Source organism: Triturus cristatus, chromosome 5_1 (genome assembly GCF_964204655.1).
Source record: "Triturus cristatus chromosome 5_1, aTriCri1.1, whole genome shotgun sequence".
Lineage (NCBI taxonomy): Eukaryota > Metazoa > Chordata > Amphibia > Caudata > Salamandridae > Triturus > Triturus cristatus.
This window is the reverse complement of record NC_140587.1, coordinates 96,980,445-97,001,597: the sequence shown is the minus strand read 5'-3', so window position 1 is coordinate 97,001,597 and position 21,153 is coordinate 96,980,445.

Genomic DNA, 21,153 nt, shown 5'->3' with positions numbered 1-21,153 from the left:
GTAATTGCAGGAAGCACAGACTACACGTCAGTCTCAATGAGGGTGACACTACCGATTGCATATAAATTTAGTTTATATTCCAATGCAGAGATGCGTTTTACACCTGTTGAAAATATACTGACTGCGGTTCAGACAACTGTTGTTAAGGAAAGATCATTGACTCAGGGTAAACGCATAGTTGTTGTGACTCCCATCCCAGCCTTAGAGGCTATTACAAAAGCCAGCATCCCCAATGCGAAAGTCTTATACCCTAGATAGATACAGTGGGCCACTTCACTAACAGCAACTGACGTAGACTATGTCTATACAAGCAGACTAATCAGTTTGTACTTAACTGTGACATTTGCCAACAAATACAAGTTTCCACTGTGAGTTCACAGACTTCGACAACACAGGCTAACAAACAAAGTTGTTTATCATGATCCACCTTTGAAGTTAACTGCTAGTTCTACAATACCATCTGATTTCCCTGTTTTTGCAAAGACTGCCTTTAGCTATTATGCCGACATTGATGACTTTTCCTCGGAATCATCAGACCAACCATTGCATGGAATTTGTGTATTACTTATATGACTCAATTAAGACATACTTTATTCCACCTTGGATTTCCAGTTCATTGCTTGTCCTTTTCATCTGGATTGGTTTTGTGACAGCATTCTTTTTGCTTCTTAATTAATCTCCCAGAACGCTCTGCTGTTGAACTGGTAACCGAGGTATTGAAGCCTCATACTTCATCACATAAAGTGCGAAGAGACCTGTCACGCTTGAAACTTTCTGCAGTTCCCATTCCAGCCGCTGTCTATGGTGCTATTTCAGTGTGCCTTTGATATATGCCTTGGAATGCAATCAGTACAATCTATGGATGTGCAACTGCTGGTGGGTCCATTGAGAATCCATTTTCAGAGATGTCCTATGCGATCGCCGTCGGTGCACAATGCATAATGAGTCTTCTGTGGATGCTTTGGCTCCAAGATGTTTGGATCCTGGCTCGTCCTCTGCGAGGCACTGCTGGTTGTCCTCACACTTTCTCCGGATTCTGATTGGGCTGGACATGACCATGCTTGTTCTTAGGAACTGGTGATTGGGGCTACAAAGATAACATTGTCTGCGAAATTCAGGAACACCATGGTTCCTAAAGACTCTCAGAACATTTAAACATTCATGGAGCTTAGAGGATTTGAATTCAGTATTTTGTACTGTAATTTTATTTTACTATGCAGATATTTCCTGCGTTTTTTTAAAGTGGTTTTTAATGCAATTTGACTTTCTTTATGTGTTGTTATTAAATTCATCTATATTTTAGATATTTAGGTTACAATATATTTTAATTTTTCGATCTTAAGTCTTTAAATTTAGTTCGTTTTTTAGTCCCCTCACAAACAAGGAGTGGGTGTAGTGAGGTTAATTGGCTCTGTGCACAAACGCTCCCATTTCTTACATGTTCACGTTTAAAGCTGACATATTTTTAGGCAATGATTTTCAGGACATTTTGCTCGTTAGCTTGAATGTGATATTGTACTTAGAATGTGTTTTGCTTACAGATAAATTTCTTTGTAGGCACATTATCATCCCATCGTACAGTTGGTCCAAGGACCAAGTACACTGCACAAAACTGCCCATGCATATTGTTGTCTGTTCGCAGAGAGCTCCAAATTGCTAGAATAATCAATGGAAGCAGAATCTGAACTCAGGCATTGTGCGAATGGGTCCCGTTTTCATTATATAAACTGCCTGAGCCTTTGTTCGGCAGAGGATTGTCCAGGTTGCCCAGTGCCTGAAGTTTAGCCCAGCAGAATCTAATTACTATTCTGAGAGGGGCAGGGGCCTGTTCTACACCAGACTGGCTTCCAGATGAAAGACACGCACAAGTAAATGGAGAGGTAGAACACTCCAAGGTATCTGGCAGAACTGCATTCACCCTATGTTCTCTAGGATAAGAAGTACTAAGTAGGAGTATAATTATCTGTAGCCATATAATCAATACAGCAGTTATAATGCTTGGATTATTAATCTTTTTCAATATTCATGTAATGCTGGTTACAATGCTCCGTTTTCTTCTACTAACGATTGCAGTGTACGCATTTTACATAAGAATCCAATTGCTTCAATAGATGTTTGAAATGCCAATTTGTGTACTTCTTGTGTCTTCCGCTGGGCATGACTGAGAAAAAGGGTAGATCTGTTGCCACAATTTACTTGGGGGAATTAGAGCTATCATATTCTGAGGCTGCAGACAGCAACCGGTGCCGTGTGAGGTTTAGGAATCCAGATGGCACACTGCAAAGTAGCCAGGAATCAGGCCGACATAATCTGATGGTGTGAGTGCACTCAGTCCCCATAGCTTTGATCCTTATGTTGCCCAAATGCAATCTTACTGAAGAAGTAGGAACCAAACAACTGTGAAGCCTCATAACAAGGCAGATCTTAGTACACTCCATTCTATTTAAAGATAATCCAAAATTAAGTTCAAAACAAAATGAGAAGCAGAAGGGCAATGGGCAGCACAACATCACCTAGTTCCTAGGTGTGCTGTGCCAGTCAGGAACCCCCAGCAGGACTATTTAAATGGAGTAGTTCACACCATGTTCTCTACTTCTGTGTCAAAGATATTTGTATCTCCTTCCCCACAACTGTAATCTACCCTGTCTTTATACATTTCTTTTAATACTGCACACAACAGAAAATTGTATAGCAGCATTCTCAGTGTAAGGATTGCTCCGCCCAGGTCTAGATTTAAGCGGTATCATTCCAGTTAGGGTTCAAGACTAAGACGATTTCCTTTCGCTCACCTCGCAGGCAGTTTTTTACTATCCTCCAGGGGCTCTCATTGAAGTTGTGTGGACCACCTTGTGTGTGTTGAGCAGCGGAATTCCAAGATGGTGGTTTGCCGAGCGAAGACCCGAAGATTAGCTCTCTAGTGTTTTCTTTTTAGGCTGAACTGAAGTGTGCTGCTAACGCGCTCGCACGTTTAAAGTTCAGCGCACTTCAACCGTCACAGCTGATGAAGAAGCAGTGTCTCAGCTTGACGCAGCAACTCCTGACAGGAATTCACAGCGTTATTCAGTGTTTCCATAGAGACTTGGTCAGCAGTTCAGTCTGCTCTATTTTCGAAAGTCCTTTCTTCTATCTCTCGGTGAATTTTCCTGGTTCTTCAGGTATTGTGAACCAGTATCTCGTTGCACCGCTTTTCGGAGAAAGGCATTCACTAGCTGAAGGGGTGGTATTTTTGAAGACCTTTTCAAGTAAGTGAATGAACTCATTAATTCCCAAACAGATTTCGAGTTTCATCTCAGAAGAATTCTCAGAGACATTCTATTGAAGGAATCACCTTGTATTGAGCTAAAGTAGTATTCAGTCTGTAGCTTTAGTTTTTTTTAAGTGATTACACTTCTGGAAGCATTCTCAGACATATAACACAAAAGAAATCCTGAGGTCTAATGGTAAAGAGAAATAGGTGGTATGTAGGGTGAGGAGGGAATGACTAATGTACGTAGTGAAACTAGAGGAAGCTCCAAAACCAAGGTCAAGTAATCACCGTGGGTAACTAACCCCATCACATGGGATTTTCATCCCAAAGAAAATCTCATGATCTCTAGGGGCAGGCAGCGCCCTTATGTGAGATATGAGTCCTTAGTGTTATGATTGATAAGTACTAGACGATGGAATAAATCCACAAATGAGCCTAAGGTGAGTGGGGATTGCAGTGCTGGTGGTAGTGAAAAAAGTGAGTGTTTAAAACAAGTGACGGGACGGCCGGAAGACTTCTGTTGGACAATGCCGTCCCGATGTTGGATTAAAAAGCAAGGGGGGGCAACACTAATCTGGTCTGATCAATGAAGCAACGTGAAAGAATGTGGTCGACATGTTTCAGCCATATCGCCTGACTAGGCTAGGCTTTCATCAGGACCTAGAAGCTACTGCAGGGAAGAAAACAACGTAACAAAGGATATGAAGAGCACCCTCAACTTGATTGTAGAGTGCAAGTCTCTTCAGCGAAACATACAGCACCTATATAACGAGATAATTTTGGGAGTGAAACCAAAAACGCTCAGTCATAATTATAAGAACAAATAAATAAATGTAGACTTGAAGCAAGGTCCAACTCACCCGTACAAACTAGGTGATGAGATGACCTCCACCTGGCAACCGCTCAGGAAGGAACACCGCTCTGAAAAGGAAATGCAAGGCTACTGACAGCGTCTTACAAATCGTGAGCAAGTGTGAAAAGGTGGGAAAAACAACTGAAAACTAGGGAGAACTGCCAAGGGCAGAGTCTGCACACACAATGATCTGGTAAGATCAGTGCAACAATTAAAACATGGCTGTATGCTGGACACAAAGTCAGTGTGATAACAAATAATACAGCTCCGTATAATAGGGTACAGGCTAAGAGATATAATGTTAGAAGATCAGCGCCTTTGAATGAACGCTAAAAAAGGCAGCGAAGGAGCCTACCTGTCCGTCGGGGAACCGGGCTGGAATGAGCCTGCAGCCGGAGGTCCCGTGTAATTGGACGGAGGCAAAAAGAAATGAAAAAAATGAAAAAACTGCCGGTGGAATGGGCCAATAACGCGGCAGGTAAGATAAACATGCTGGAGTGGAAGCCAATACAAATTGCTGTCGCAAGCACCTGGTTGTAGATGGAAATGACAGGGCAGAAAAAGCGCTGTCAAAATATCGCTGACTCGATGCACCTGGAGAGTCAGAGAGATGACGCGGTGCGCTTGAGGAATGCGGAAAGCCGCCGTCAGGTAGGAATGGCGGCAATCAAGGCACATGTTGCACTGAAAAGCGCGAGTCATCTAAGAAAATACGGAAGGTGGTAAAATACACCAAATGATGCATTGCTAATGTGCAAAGATCACGGGAGGCCACGGGCTGTGAGGCAGACAGTTATTAAGCAATATCACGGCCAAAACTGTATAAGCCAATGGATGCAAAGGGAAGGAAACAATGATGTGGTGCGGGCTGGATCGCGGTTGTCCTACTTTGAAAACAGTGTCAAAAAAAAGGAGAACAAGCTGAGTGTTATAGCGATAGCCAAGGGATATCGTCATTAAGTCCCCGAACATGTGTTTGTAGTTTATACACCCACCTTTGCTCACGTTTAAAAAGAAAAGCGGAGCTGTCAGTAAGGTGTGGTGGTATTTGGGGTTTATCAATGACAGTCCAGTGTAAATCATCAGGGGCATGTTTCACCTCCAGAAAGTGGTTTGTAAGTTTGGTGGAGGTGCGGCCACACCGTATCGTGCTCTTGTGTTCTAAAATACGGGTTTTGATACGGCGGGTGGTCATGCCGATATAACGCAACTCGCACGGGCAGGTGATCAAATAGATCAGATGGGAGCTGTTGCAGTTCGTATGGCTTTTCAAAATCCAGGGTCGGCCTGTGCCGATGTCAATTTCCTTGGTCACAGAGGTCAAGCAGCATGCAGCACAAGAACCGCATGGGTAATGTCCCACAACTGGAGGGAGACCCCACAGGGTAGATTGGGTGCATCTCTGATTGATGCGTGGGCGGGTATGTACCAATTGGTCCCTGATGTTGCTGCTGCGTTTAAACGCAAAGAGGGGTTTGGGTAGCTCAGCCTCACCTATATTAAGAATCTTCCAGTTGGTAAGAATGATTTTCTTAAGTTTGTTGGAAAACTGACAATAGGTGTGGACACACGTGAGTCTGTTTTCGGATGTTTTAGGAGTCTTGGGTTCTAACAGAGCCTCACGATTGTTGTTGGCAGCCCGCTTAGAAGCCCTCCGAATGAGATGTTTAGGATAGTCTCTCGCCTGCAATTGCTTGGAGAGATTGTCGGCATGTTCCTTATATTTGTCACTAGAGGAACAATTTCGTTTCAGGCGCAGGAATTGGCCGAAGGGCAGATTGTCACGCAGAGCTCGTGGGTGAAAGCTATCATACTTGAGGAGAGCATTCACCGCCATGGGTTTTCTGTATAGCTCAGTGCCCAAACGCCCTTCTGATGGGGTGATGAGAATGTCGAGAAAAGGTAAATGAGTCTTAGAGTACTCGCAAGTGAATTTCAAAAAGGGGTCACAGTTATTAAGCCAGTCTTTGAAAGCCAAGAGGGAGGACAGGGATCCTTGCCACAGCACAAAAACATCATCTATGTACCTCTTCCATATCGTGATGTGATCCTTATATGGGTTGGTGGTATTGAGGACATGTTGTTCTTCGAAAACATGAACGTACAGGTTCGCCAGGCTGGGAGCAAAAATGCTCCCCATTGAAGTGCCTGATATTTGCAAGAATAGCTGGTCCTCAAATTGAAAGAAATTCTCTTTCATTGCAAGTCTGGCACATGACATAATGAAAGGAACAGGAGTAATGGAGTCAGGAGGATCTGCCAACAAGAGGGTTTCAATGACAGATAAAGTTTCATCCTGCGGGATACACGTATATAGCGACTCCACATCGAATGAAACAAGAAAGTCAGTAGTGTGATCAAAGGACAAATCCGTAAGGAGGTTGAGAATATCCTTAGTGTCCTTGAGGTAGGTAGGCATCTTCGACACTAAGGGACGAAGGAAGTGGTCAGTAAATGCCGACAGGGGTTCCAGTAAGGACCCCAACCCTGAGATGATAGGGCGACCAGGTGGAGGGTGCACCTTCTTATGTACCTTGGGTAGGATGTAAAAGTATGGTATGGTAGCAGAGGAATTAACCAGATATTGTGCTTCATTAGAAGTGATCCAGGCGTTGGCACTGGCTTCATTAACTAAGATCCGGATAGTCTGAAGTAGACGTATAGTAGGATCTTCAGCAAGGGGTTGGTAATAATTGGTGTTGCTCAACTGTCTCAAACATTCAGAACGATAAGCAGTAGTATCCATCAAGACAGTAGCGCCGCCCTTGTCTGCCGGTTTGATAATTATGGAATCATCAGAAGTGAGGGAATTTAATGCCAGGCGTTCTGACTTGGTAAGGTTCTGATATTGGCGGTTAGTAGAGCCGCTGAAGGAAGATACTTGAGAGGTCACTGCTTTCTCGAAAGTGAGAACCTGTGGAGGAATTTGGCTTGGCAAAGGATTGAAAGAGGATTTGATGCGTAATCCCGTGTTCAGGTCATGATCGCTAGGCGAGCTGAGGGACTCTGCTCTGAAGAAAAAATTCAACCGAATTTTCCTAAAGAATTGGGCAAGTTCCTGGTGGATGGAGAACATGTCTCCTTTAAAGGAAGGAACAAAGCCAAGACCTTTGTTAAGAAGAGAGTTCTCGTCAGCTGTGAGGATTCTGCTAGATAAATTAATAACTAGGTCGCACTCGTGCTCGGGGCGGCTGGAGTATTCCTCGAGTTCAATGGTGGATTCCCTTGTTGTTGGTCTTGCCATTGGACTTGGTTCCGTCTCCTTCCCCTGGATCGTCCTCGGCCAAACCCTAAAAAAGGCTGGTTGGAGTACATTTGTGGAGGCGGGGGATAGGGACAAGGTGGTCCAAAGGGAGGGGGTTGTCCAAATGGTGGAAACGGGGGGTAGTTGTAACCAGCATGCGGCCACCATTGGGAAGGGTGCATGTGGTGAGGTGTACCCCTCTGGTTTCTCCTGTTGGCACCGCCTCTCCTTTTATTACCTCTTTGTGAGGATTCTTCGCCTGAGGCAGAGTCTGATCCACTGGACCAATCATCACTTCCCGATGTGGAGTAGTTAGACCCATATTTGCGGCCCTGTCGGTTGGATTGAGGTGGAGCGTAATCCGCACTTGTGTATGGGTATATTCTCTCCATTGAAAAACGGGCCAGGTCTTTTTTAAATTTGGTAATCTTGGTCATCAAGACAGTATCTTTAAATTCTTTATTATGCTTACTGGACTCCTCTTGTTGTTTCTTAAATAGTGCACCAGTGAGTGTCACTTTTATTTGGGATTCCAAAGCCTGTATCTCAATCAATACAGCGTCAGCAACACGTTTAGCCGTGTTTATAATGAGGATGAGCCAGTCTCTGGTACATTTCCACGCTATAAGGGACCAATCATTGAGGAAGATCTTATCGTCCAAGAACAATCTAGGAGCGTTTGTCACAATTAGTCCAGTAGGGGCACAGTTGGCTCTCAAATATTCGGTCATGATGGCCCCATGAATGTAAATGCGAGAGTGTGATTTCTTAAGGGTGAGGACCTTAGTCCAATCCACCTCTGCACTGATTGGGGGACTTTGGAAGGTGTCCATGATACTAGGTGTATCAAGAATAGCTTGAGCTATTGTGTCATCGAACGTTAAACCAAGGCGTTCTGCCATGATTATGAGGATGACTATATGAAGAGCAGACAAAAGTCAAGGCAGTCTCAACCGGGGAGTCAGAAGAAAAGACCCACGGCAGGTTAAGAGAAAAGTGTGTGCAAACTGTGCACATCGGGGAAAAAATCACCCAGCAAAAATCAAAATTGTTTTTGCAGACAACCAGCTTAATACTTGCTTAAAGACATTACAAGAGCAGTTTGTATACAAGGCAATTCTGTGGTGAAGAGCCAGCTGTACAGAATTCTACTCAATCTTCAAGGAAGCATACAAGGTCTACAAGTATATATATATATTCACTGAAAAAACCATAGGTTTCAGGGACGTTATAGTTAGAAATTAGCATTTAAAAAACCTTAGAAATTCACTGAAAAAAAACATAGGTTTCAGGGGTGTTATAGTTAGTTGGATATTTTATTCATTCAAAAACAGTGAAACTCCCCCGTTATAGTTAGTTCAGCTAACTATAACTCGCGCGCCCGCAATGCACTGCTGATGACGTCACATATTACATCACTCATGACATGGTCAGTGACATCCCTCATGACATCACTGATGACATCTAAAATGTCAAACGCACTCCCAGGCACGCTCTTGGATGAGGAATGAAGTCCCCTTCACTGCTGGGGGTCCTTTAGGGGCCAACTTGCCTACCTTTTACCTCCAGTAAGCCCCACACAGTGGGATTAATGAGGTAGACAAAGGCCATGCCCCCTTTCTCCACCACTCTGCAAACGCGCCCCCTGGGGTCCAACTAGCCCACCAGGTACCTCCAGTAAGCGCCACAGAGCTGCGTTGCAGAGGTGTAAAATGGGGCATGGCCTGGACCACCTCTCTGCAATGCAGGCCTGTGGCACTCACTGGAGGTACCTGGTGGGCTAGTTGGCCCCAGGGGCCCTCAGGATTGAAGGGGAATTAATTCTTCAGGATAATGGGCCGATAGCTTACCTTAGCGGCTTGCACTGCAGCGCGGGGACACACTGGCTGAGTGTAACCAGGCGCTTTATAAGTGTGCTAATAATAATAATAATTCTCCAACCTAAAACGCGCCACAGGGTGTGTTTGCACACATGTCACCTCAGGCCCCGCCCCCTCCCTTCACCACTGTGAAAACGTGACCCGTGGCGTGTTTTAAATTGGGGGATTAAGTCCCTTTGAATCCTGAGGGTCCCTGGGGTCCAACTAGCCCACCACGTACCTACAGTTAGCGCCACAGAGCTGCAATGGAGAGAGGAGTAAAAAGGGGCGTGGCCTGGACCACCTCTCTGCAACGCAGGCCTCTGGCACTTACTGGAGGTACCTGGTGGGCTAATTGGCCCCCAGGGGCCCTCAGGATTGAAGGGGAATTAATTACCCAACATAAAACATGCCACAGGGCTTGTTTGCACATGTCACCTCAGGCCCCACCCCCTCCCTTCACCACTGTGCAAACGAGCCCCGTGGCACGTTTTAAGTTGGGAGATTAAGTGCCCTTGAATCCTGAGGGTCCCTGGGGTCCAACTAGCCCATCAGGTACCTCCAAGAAGAGCCAGAGGTCTGCGTTGCAGACACGTGGTCCAGGCCATGCCCCTTTTTATACCTCTCTGCAATGCAGCTCTGTGGTGCTTACTGGAGGTACCTGGTGGGCTAGTTGGCCCTGTCATTGCAAACAACAGTGTCCCGGGGTGGCACCCCGGGACACTGCAGGAGCCGGCCCTGGGGGGTGGCGGTTCCCAGGGTTATCAAGGGCTCCAGGAGGGGTCCACACAGCCCCCCTCCCAACTTCTGCACAGCCCCGGGCAGGTGGTGGTCCCCTGGGCTCGGGGGTCCGTTACTGACCCCCAAATTTGAATATTAGTGCCCCGGGGAGGTGGCGGTCCCTGGGGTGTGTAGGGGGAGCTCGAACCCCCCACACAGATGTATGATTTTTTTTGTCAAAAAGCCCCGGGGGTGGCGGTCCCCGTGTGCCCCCGCAAAATAGTTACTAAAAGCCCTGGGGGGTGGCAGTCCCCTGGGCTGTGGGTGGCCGTGAGCCCCCCACAAATATTTTATGAAAGCCCCGGGAGGTGGCGGTCCCCGGGGCCTGCCTGGGCCCCCAGCAATTTAAATTTTACATGTCCCAGAGTGTTGCTGTGAGGGAACGGGGCCTCCGGCATGATCGCAGGGTTTTGTATTATTCTTTTTTTGAAGGGGGGCTGTGTGGCCCCCTTCTTTTTACTTTTTTTGGGCCCTGGCGACCTCATCCCCCAGGGCCTTACCCACATTTAAAAAACCATATTTAAAAAATTGAACGGGAAGGGGGCCGCGTGGGCCCCCCTCCCGCGGCCAATTCCAGCCCCGGGGACCCCATCCTCAGGGGCATGGCCACATAAATATATAATTTTTTTATGGAGGGGAGCTGCGTGACCCCCCTCCTGAGGCCTCTATTGGCCCCGGGGACCCCATCCCCCGAAGCCGGCCTTTATTTTTATTTTTTATTTTTGTGGGAGGGGGGCCGCGTGGCCCTCCTCCCGGGCCACTTCTATCCCCTGTCCGTTGGGGACCGTGGGGGGAGCTCCAATGCCCCCACGGTCCTGCCGGCTCCCCGCGTCCTGCAGGAGCCGGCATTGCTTTACCACACGGGGAGCTGCTGACATGCAGCTCCCCGTGTGGAAAAGCAATCTGCTTTGCTTCATTGAAGCAACAGCAGGTTTCCCTGCTCTCGCTTCAATGAAGCAAAGCAGAGTTTGCAATGACAGGGCGGGAGCCGCACGGCTCCCGCCCTGTCATTGCAAGCAGCAGTGTCCCGGGGGTGGGCACCCCGGGACAATGCAGGAGCCGGCCCTGGGGGGGGGGGGTGGCGGTCCCCAGGGCCATCAAGGGCTCCCAACGTCTGCACAGCCCCGGGGCGGTGGTGGTCCACGGGGCTCAGTGGTCCGTTACGGACCCCCAAATTTGAATATTAGTGCCCCGGGGAGGCGGCGGTCCCTGGGGTGTGTGGAGGGGCTCAAGCACCCGGGGCAGCTGGGTGGCCGTGTGCCCCGGCAAAATAATTACAAAAAGTCCCAGGGGTGGTGTTCCCTGGGGCTGCGGGCGGCCGTGAGTTCCCCCGCAGATATTTATGGTGGGTGGCGGTCCCCGGGGCGGCGGGGGCCTGCCTGGGCCCACCTCAATTTCAATTTTACATGGCCCCGGGACTCGGCCCACCCGGGGGCTAAATAATAACGAAGCTCGGGAGTCCGCGCTTCGTTTTTAAAAAATTTTTGGACAGAATTCATTCTGGGTGTGCGAATCTCGCCGATTTTTAAAATAAAAATGCTTTTTTTGGCCCTAGGGGTCCTTGTGAGCAGGACTAGGGGGTCAGGGTGTTTCTACCCTGCCCCCTTTTCTTGTTTTTCGCATTTGTTTTTCTTTTTTCTTGTGCCTCTGTTACCGAGGCACAAGATGGCTGCCAACACTTCCTGATTTGGAGTGTTGACAGCCAATTACAATAAAGCTCGTGGTCGGGAGGGTGCGCGGATCCTCCATGCCTCTATATATCGAAACTTTAATTTTTGATTTTCTCAGCAACTACTGAACAGATTTACACCATTTAAGAAAAAGAGTTCTTTCTGAAACAAGGGCTAACTTTATGCTGAATTTGGTGTAATTCCGTTCAGCAGTTCGAGCTGTAGCCGTGTCTAAATTTTCCAATGGGAAATGCATTTTTCGACCTCTTTTGTTTTGAATTTCTCAGGAACTACTGAACGGATTTACATCATTTAAGAAAAAGAGTTCTTTCTGATACAAGGGCTACCTTTTTGCCAAATTTGGTGTAATTCCGTTCAGCAGTTCGGGCTGTAGCCCCTGTCCAATGTTTGCTTCGGGAATTAACATGGAGAAAACACGTTTTGGGACCGCCCTTTTTTCTCGACCCCCACTTGCCGAATCACCCTAAAACTTTCAAGATAGGAGCTGACCCGTTCGCTCCACGAGTTTTGAACATTTCGCAAAGATTCGTCAACAGGGGCCAAAGTTATTGGGAAAACAAAAAACGCTTTTACTATGGAAACTAGGTCCTAACTATAACTACCTACTGGCGACCGCCAGTAGGTAATATATATATATATATATATATATATATCAATGGATGTTCTTCAAGAGGTCCTCGCCAGATGATCCCCGCTCGCTCGTATATTGCGGGGCTGGAACAGTTTTTGGATGTATATATATATATATATATATATATATACACATATATACATACATATATACATATTATCTACTGGCGGTCACAGTAGATAGTTATAGTTAGGACCGAGTTTCCATAGGAAATCTGAAAATTCTATTTTGAATAACTTTGGCGCCGGTTGACGAATCCTCGCGAAATTTTCAAAACTAATGGGGCGCTCCGCTCAGCTCCTACCCTGAAAGTCTCGGGGTTATTCGTCAAGCGGGGGCTGAGAAAGAAGGGGGGGTCCCAAAACACGTTTTCCCCATGAATTTTCCCATAGGACCTTTAGTCGAAGGTACAGCCAGAACGGCTGAACAGAATTACTTGAAATTTGGCAAAGAGGTAGTCCTCAGGTCAGGGATGTGCCTTTTGCATATATGGTGTCAATCTGTTCAGTAGTTCCTGAGAAAATTGCAGTTAAAAGCACATAAATATCTATAAGCGCGCACCATGCGCGCACCGTGCGCGCACGGTGCCGTGCGCGAGCGTAATTCTGATTGGTGGATTCATGTCAGTCAATATTCGAATCGGTCGAAATCAGGAAGTGTCGGCCGTCATTTTGTGTGTTTTGTGTGTGACAGTGAAAAAGAAAGGTGGAGAACGTGAAAAGGGGGCAGGGTAGAGAGTTCCTGACCCCCTAGCCTTTGTCAGGGGGTCCATGAAGGACCCCGAAGTTTAAAAAAAACATTGTATTTTTTTTTCAAAAAATCGCGGGGTGCGCGCACGGTGGCAAAAAATTCATTAAAAAATAGAATTAAAAATCAAGTTTAAGTGTTTAGATGTTGGTTGGCTCTAAAAAGAGCTGTTGTGTTCATTGAGTGTTTTTTGGTACCTACAAGTTCAAGAGGAAGACTCTGTTCCCTTCATCTGTGAAATGTACACCATCTCCTCTATAAATGCCACTCAGAAGCATTGGTTCATAGTAGTTTCTGTTGCAGAATCTTCAAACACCACACCCACTCCCCTCACTATTTCTTCTTATTTGCTAGGACAAGGAGCTGAACAGGTTTTCCAGTACTTGAAAATGGCAGAACAGCAGTCTACTTCAGGGAGTGAGGAGGAGACCTGGATGCACTCACAAGTCTGTGAAATATACAACATCTCCTCTATAAATGCCACTCGGAAGCATTGGTTCATAGTAGTTTCTGTTCCAGAATCTTCAAACACCACACCCACTCCCATCACTATTTCTTCTTATTTCCTGGGACAAGGAGGTGAACAACTATCAATTTTACTTGAAAATGGCAGAACAGCAGTCTTCTTCAGGGAGTGAGGAGGAGACCTGGATGCACTCTGAAGGTGTCTTTCAGTAGAATGACAATATGAAAAGAAAGGTAGTTGTAAAATGGAGGCTTATATACTTTTTTTTTAATAAAAAGAACTCATTGGCTGTTTCAGACCATTCAACACTAAAACCTAGGCTGTATGTTTACATTTTTAAAAGCATGTTTTGTATTGGTTCAGAAAAATGTGTTCACACAGAACATTACTTTGGATTTGCTGTTAGGTTTGAAAAGTCAAGCAATCTTGCTGTTTGGATTAGAAACATTGTGCGCTGAACTTCTGACCTCTCTGCTCACAGCAGTGTTCCATGATGTGTTGCTATGCTAGCAGGCAGAAGTCATGTTGGGGGTAGGAATCATTTGGAAAGGGTTGAAATTTGCAACCAATAGAAATGTGTGTTTCCATTTAAAAAGAAAGGGGGAGAACGTGAAAAGGGGGCAGGGTAGAGAGTTCCTGACCCCCTAGCCTTTGTCAGGGGGTCTCTGAAGGATCCCGAAAAGTGAATTTTTTTTTTTTTTTTCAAAAAATCTCGGGGTGCGCGCACGGTGCGCGCACGGCGGAAAAAAAAATAGAATTAAAAATCAAGTTTAAGTGTTTAGATGTTGGTTGGCTCTAAAAAGAGCCGTTGTGTTCATTGAGTGTTTTTTGGTACCTACAAGTAAGTACCGATGCACAGTCTAAAGTTCAAGAGGAAGACTCTGTTCCCTTCATCTGTGAAATGTACACCGTCTCCTCTATAAATGCCTTGCATGTTGTAACGCAAGTTGTTGCGGTATATAGAACCTATACCATAGTCTCTGAGGAAAGCAGAAACAGACTTATTGACGTGCTTTCTTGCTTTCTCAATCTGCGGACAATATTGGTTGGAGCAGTTCCACTTTTGCCTTTGGCATATATTAGAATATACAAAGGTAGTTTGTGGAAAAAGTGACATCAATTGCACAAAGGTGTCCTTAACAAGCATTTCCAGACCTACCCCAGTTAAAGTGCCTAGGTCATTTCCACCACAGTGCACAATTATAAGGTTAGGCTGTGGGAGATGTAGAAAGGATTTCACCAAAGGCATTAATTGGTGCCACTTTAACCCTCTCTGACCAATCCATTTAATGTCTACATTTGGCAAAGCAAGGTCTTTCACAATACCTCTTTTTTCTGAATACTTTTCACTCCAGAAGACATAGCTATGACCTACAATCCACGCTGTGAACATCTTTCAAGGAGATCTGGATGTACTCAGAAGGTGTCTTTCAGTTGAATGGCAATATGAAAAGAAAGATAGTTGTAAAATGGAGGCTTACATACTTTTTTTTAAATAAAAAGAACTCATTGGCTGTTTCAGACCATTCAACACTAAAAACTAGGCTGTATGTTTAAATTTTTAAAAGCATGTTTTGTATTGGTTCAGAAAAATGTGTTCCCACAGAACATTACTTTGGATTTGCTGTTAGGTTTGAAAAGTCAAGCACTCTTGCTCTTTGGATTAGAAACATTGTGTGCTGAGCTTCTGACCTCTCTGCTCACACCAGTGTTCCATGACCTGTTGCTATGGTAGCAGGCAGAAGTCATGTTGGGGGTAGGAATGATTTGGAAAAGGGTTGAAATTTGCAACCAATAGAAATGTGTGTTTCCATTTGAAAAAATGTGGGAAGCAATGTGATTTGAAGTTAACATGTATATGTGTGAAAAAAGAGAGGGAAAGTTTGCCATTTACTGGTTCTGGTGAGAGGTGTACAGTTCAGAGATTCTGGCTCTGATAATCTGCTGTGTGAGTGCCACATTTCTTTCTCAACTAACTACTTTTAAAGGTGAGTTATGAATTTGAGAGGGGATGTATGTGGTATATTTTGATATAAATAATAGAAATTTGTTTCTTCTTTTAAAGTTGTGTTTTACATTTTATGTTTTGGAAGATATTTAACTGCCTTGAACTTGTAAGATATTATGGAGTATGTCTTCACCATAAGTTAAGGTGTACTGGTATCACTCAGGAATACTGTTTTCTGCCTAGAATCACACCATGAGTCTGTGTGCACACACAGGAATTGTTGTCAGAGATTTAATTTGTGTTGCTCTTGTTCTGTTTGACTTGCACTCATAGGAAAGGGGCAGCTTGTTTTCTTGAACTGTGATGGTTCGCATTCAGCAGAAATCACTATCTCACAGATGCGAGGCGCATGCTAACACATTTGAAAACAACAGGGTAGATTTTTCTTCCACTCCTGCAATGGGTGAGGTAGTTCTTACATGTTCAAAAGCCCAATTAACCCTTACCACATGTGCTCTTACATACATCTATGCAGTCTTCATGCAGTTGTGCAAGTGTCCATGCAGATCTCTCTTGCACCTGACAATACACAGTCTCCAGAAACACACTCTTAGCACACAGCCAGGTGCTTCTCCTGCACTCCCATGCTTACTATTCAGCACTGTGTGGTATTTCAGATAGCAGTGTGTAACGCTAACACATTCAACATCACCAAGGCTCATTTCCTTTGCTCTAGTCTAGTCTAATCACTCACCCAGGTTCCACATGCTCTTGGTCTCAAGTAGCTGTTAGGACATGTGCTCTTTTCTGCCTCTCGAAACTATAAGGAAATGTGTCAGGCTGTTACAGTAATTATCACTTGCTCTACCACAGTAGTAAATGTGGTTTGTAATTGCCAATCAAATATCGTTTTCTGCCTAGAATCACACCATGAGTCTGTGTGCACACAGGAATTGTTGTCAGAGATTTAATTCGTGTTCCTCTTGTTCTGTAAGACTTGCACTCGTAGGAAAGGGGCAGCTTGTTTTCTTGAACTGTGATGGTTAGCATTCAGCAGAAATCAGTATCTCACAGATGCCAGGCAAATGCTAACACATTTGAAAACAACAGGGTAGATTTTCATTGCACTCCTGCAATGGGTGAGGTAGTTCCTACATGTTCAAAAGCCCAATTAACCATTGCCACAAGTGCTCTTACATACATCTATGCAGTCTTCATGCAGTTGTGCAAGTGTCCATGCAGATGTCTCTTACACCTGACAATACACAGTCTCCAGAAACACACTCTTAGCACACAGCCAGGTGCTTCTCCTGCACTCCCATGCTTACTATTCAGCACTGTGTGGTATTTCAGGTAGCAGTGTGTAACGCTAACACATTCAACATCACCAAGGCTCATTTCCTTTGCTCTAGTCTAATCACTCACCCAGGTTCCACATGCTCATGGTCTCAAGTAGCTGTTAGGACATGTGCTCTTTTCTGCCTCTCTAAAGTATAAGGAAAATGTGTCAGGCTGTTACAGTAATTGTCACTTGCTCTACCACAGTAGTAAATATGCTTTGAAATTGCCAATCAAATATCGTTTTCTGCCTAGAATCACACCATGAGTCTGTGTGCACACAGGAATTGTTGTCAGAGATTTAATTTGTGTTGCTGTTGTTCTGTTTGACTTGCACTCGTAGGAAAGGGGCAGCTTGTTTTCTTGAACTGTGATGGTTAGCATTCAGCAGAAATCACTATCTCACAGATGCGAGGCAAATGCTAACACATTTGAAAACAACAGGGTAGATTTTCCTTCCACTCCTGCAATGGGTGAGGTAGTTCCTACATGTTCAAAAGCCCAATTAACCCTTACCACATGTGCTCTTACATACATCTATGCAGTCTTCATGCAGTTGTGCAAGTGTCCATGCAGATCTCTCTTGCACCTGACAATACACAGTCTCCAGAAACACACTCTTAGCACACAGCCAGGTGCTTCTCCTGCACTCCCATGCTTACTATTCAGCACTGTGTGGTATTTCAGATAGCAGTGTGTAACGCTAACACATTCAACATCACCAAGGCTCACTTCCTTTGCTTTAGTCTAATCACTCACCCAGGTTCCACATGCTCATGGTCTCAAGTAGCTGTTAGGACATGTGCTCTTTTCTGCCTCTCAAACTATAAGGACAATGTGTCAGGCTGTTACAGTAATTATCACTTGCTCTACCACAGTAGTAAATGTGCTTTGAAATTGCCAATCAAATATCGTTTTCTGCCTAGAATCACACCATGAGTCTGTGTGCACACAGGAATTGTTGTCAGAGATTTAATTTGTGTTGCTCTTGTTCTGTTTGACTTGCACTCGTAGGAAAGGGGCAGCTTGTTTTCTTGAACTGTGATGGTTAGCATTCAGCAGAAATCAGTATCTCACAGATGCCAGGCAAATGCTAACACATTTGAAAACAACAGGGTAGATTTTCATTCCACTCCTGCAATGGGTGAGGTAGTTCCCACATGTTCAAAAGCCCAATTAACCCTTACCACATGTGCTCTTACATACATCTATGCAGTCTTCATGCAGTTGTGCAAGTGTCCATGCAGATCTCTCTTACACCTGACAATACACAGTCTCCAGAAACACACTCTTAGCACACAGCCAGGTGCTTCTCCGGCACTCCCATGCTTACTATTCAGCACTGTGTGGTATTTCAGATAGCAGTGTGTAACGCTAACACATTCAACATCACCAAGGATCATTTCCTTTTCTCTAGTCTAATCACTCACCCAGGTTCCACATGCTCATGGTCTCAAGTAGCTGTTAGGACATGTGCTCTTTTCTGCCTCTCTAAAGTATAAGGAAAATGTGTCAGGCTGTTACAGTAATTGTCACTTGCTCTACCACAGTAGTAAATATGCTTTGAAATTGCCAATCAAATATCGTTTTCTGCCTAGAATCACACCATGAGTCTGTGTGCACACAGGAATTGTTGTCAGAGATTTAATTTGTGTTGCTGTTGTTCTGTTTGACTTGCACTCGTAGGAAAGGGGCAGCTTGTTTTCTTGAACTGTGATGGTTAGCATTCAGCAGAAATCACTATCTCACAGATGCGAGGCAAATGCTAACACATTTGAAAACAACAGGGTAGATTTTCCTTCCACTCCTGCAATGGGTGAGGTAGTTCCTACATGTTCAAAAGCCCAATTAACCCTTACCACATGTGCTCTTACATACATCTATGCAGTCTTCATGCAGTTGTGCAAGTGTCCATGCAGATCTCTCTTGCACCTGACAATACACAGTCTCCAGAAACACACTCTTAGCACACAGCCAGGTGCTTCTCCTGCACTCCCATGCTTACTATTCAGCACTGTGTGGTATTTCAGATAGCAGTGTGTAACGCTAACACATTCAACATCACCAAGGCTCACTTCCTTTGCTTTAGTCTAATCACTCACCCAGGTTCCACATGCTCATGGTCTCAAGTAGCTGTTAGGACATGTGCTCTTTTCTGCCTCTCAAACTATAAGGACAATGTGTCAGGCTGTTACAGTAATTATCACTTGCTCTACCACAGTAGTAAATGTGCTTTGAAATTGCCAATCAAATATCGTTTTCTGCCTAGAATCACACCATGAGTCTGTGTGCACACAGGAATTGTTGTCAGAGATTTAATTTGTGTTGCTCTTGTTCTGTTTGACTTGCACTCGTAGGAAAGGGGCAGCTTGTTTTCTTGAACTGTGATGGTTAGCATTCAGCAGAAATCAGTATCTCACAGATGCCAGGCAAATGCTAACACATTTGAAAACAACAGGGTAGATTTTCATTCCACTCCTGCAATGGGTGAGGTAGTTCCCACATGTTCAAAAGCCCAATTAACCCTTACCACATGTGCTCTTACATACATCTATGCAGTCTTCATGCAGTTGTGCAAGTGTCCATGCAGATCTCTCTTACACCTGACAATACACAGTCTCCAGAAACACACTCTTAGCACACAGCCAGGTGCTTCTCCGGCACTCCCATGCTTACTATTCAGCACTGTGTGGTATTTCAGATAGCAGTGTGTAACGCTAACACATTCAACATCACCAAGGATCATTTCCTTTTCTCTAGTCTAATCACTCACCCAGGTTCCACATGCTCTTGGTCTCAAGTAGCTGTTAGGACATGTGCTCTTTTCTGCGTCTCTAAACTATAAGGAAAATGTGTCAGGCTGATACAGTAATTATCACTTGCTCTACCACAGTAGTAAATGTGGTTTGAAATTGCCAATCAAATATCGTTTTCTGCCTAGAATCACACCATGAGTCTGTGTGCACACAGGAATTGTTGTCAGAGATTTAATTCGTGTTCCTCTTGTTCTGTAAGACTTGCACTCGTAGGAAAGGGGCAGCTTCTTTTCTTGAACTGTGATGGTTAGCATTCAGCAGAAATCAGTATCTCACAGATGCCAGGCAAATGCTAACACATTTGAAAACAACAGGGTAGATTTTCATTGCACTCCTGCAATGGGTGAGGTAGTTCCTACATGTTCAAAAGCCCAATTAACCCTTGCCACAAGTGCTCTTACATACATCTATGCAGTCTTCATGCAGTTGTGCAAGTGTTCATGCAGATGTCTCTTACACCTGACAATACACAGTCTCCAGAAACACACTCTTAGCACACAGCCAGGTGCTTCTCCTGCACTCCCATGCTTACTATTCAGCACTGTGTGGTATTTCAGATAGCAGTGTGTAACGCTAACACATTCAACATCACTAAGGCTCATTTCCTTTGCTCTAGTCTAATCACTCACCCAGGTTGCACATGCTCTTGGTCTCAAGTAGCTGTTAGGACATGTGCTCTTTTCTGCCTCTCTAAAGTATAAGGAAAATGTGTCAGGATGTTACTGTAATTATCACTTGCTCTACCACAGTAGTAAATGTGCTTTGAAATTGTCAATCAAATATCGTTTTCTGCCTAGAATCACACCATGAGTCTGTCTGCACACAGGAATTGTTATCAGAGATTTAATTCTTGTTGCTCTTGTTCTGTAAGACTTGCACTCGTAGGAAAGGGGCAGCTCATATGATAGGATTTGAAAAGCTCAAAAAAAATATAGTAATATATTTAAATTACATAAAGGTATTTTTTTTAGTTTCTTTTAGGTATTGGTGAACAACACTGAAATAAATTAAACATGCCTATAAAATCAAGAAAGAGAAAAGAACAGCAAAAACATCTATATTTGAAGACAACTGGACAACACAAATTAGTTGAAGAACCTCATGTTGGAAAAAAGAAAAAGTCTTCTGGTAAGCAGACTAAGGATTATTTAAAAAATATCTTCAAAGATAGAAAAAATGTAAAAAATATATCCACTGCAAATAGTGTTTCAAGTAGAAAACAACAATACAATAGTAAGAAAATAGTAAATGCTAATGTACAATCAGAAGCAGGAAAGAATGACTTAAAAAGAAAAACAGAATTTCAAAACATTCGTAGAAAAATGTTTCAGAGAAGAGTGATGTTTAATTTGCTAAAGGATGTGAAAAAATATAGGAAGAAAGCAAAATTTTATAAGAAAAAGAAACATATTGAATCAATTGTTGCAAAGGCTTTGGAATTAAAAAGAAAACTATTTATTTTAATTTTGAACAGGATCCGTACATTAGATAAAATAGTCAATGTAATGAAGTCAAAAAGCAAAAGGAAAAGAG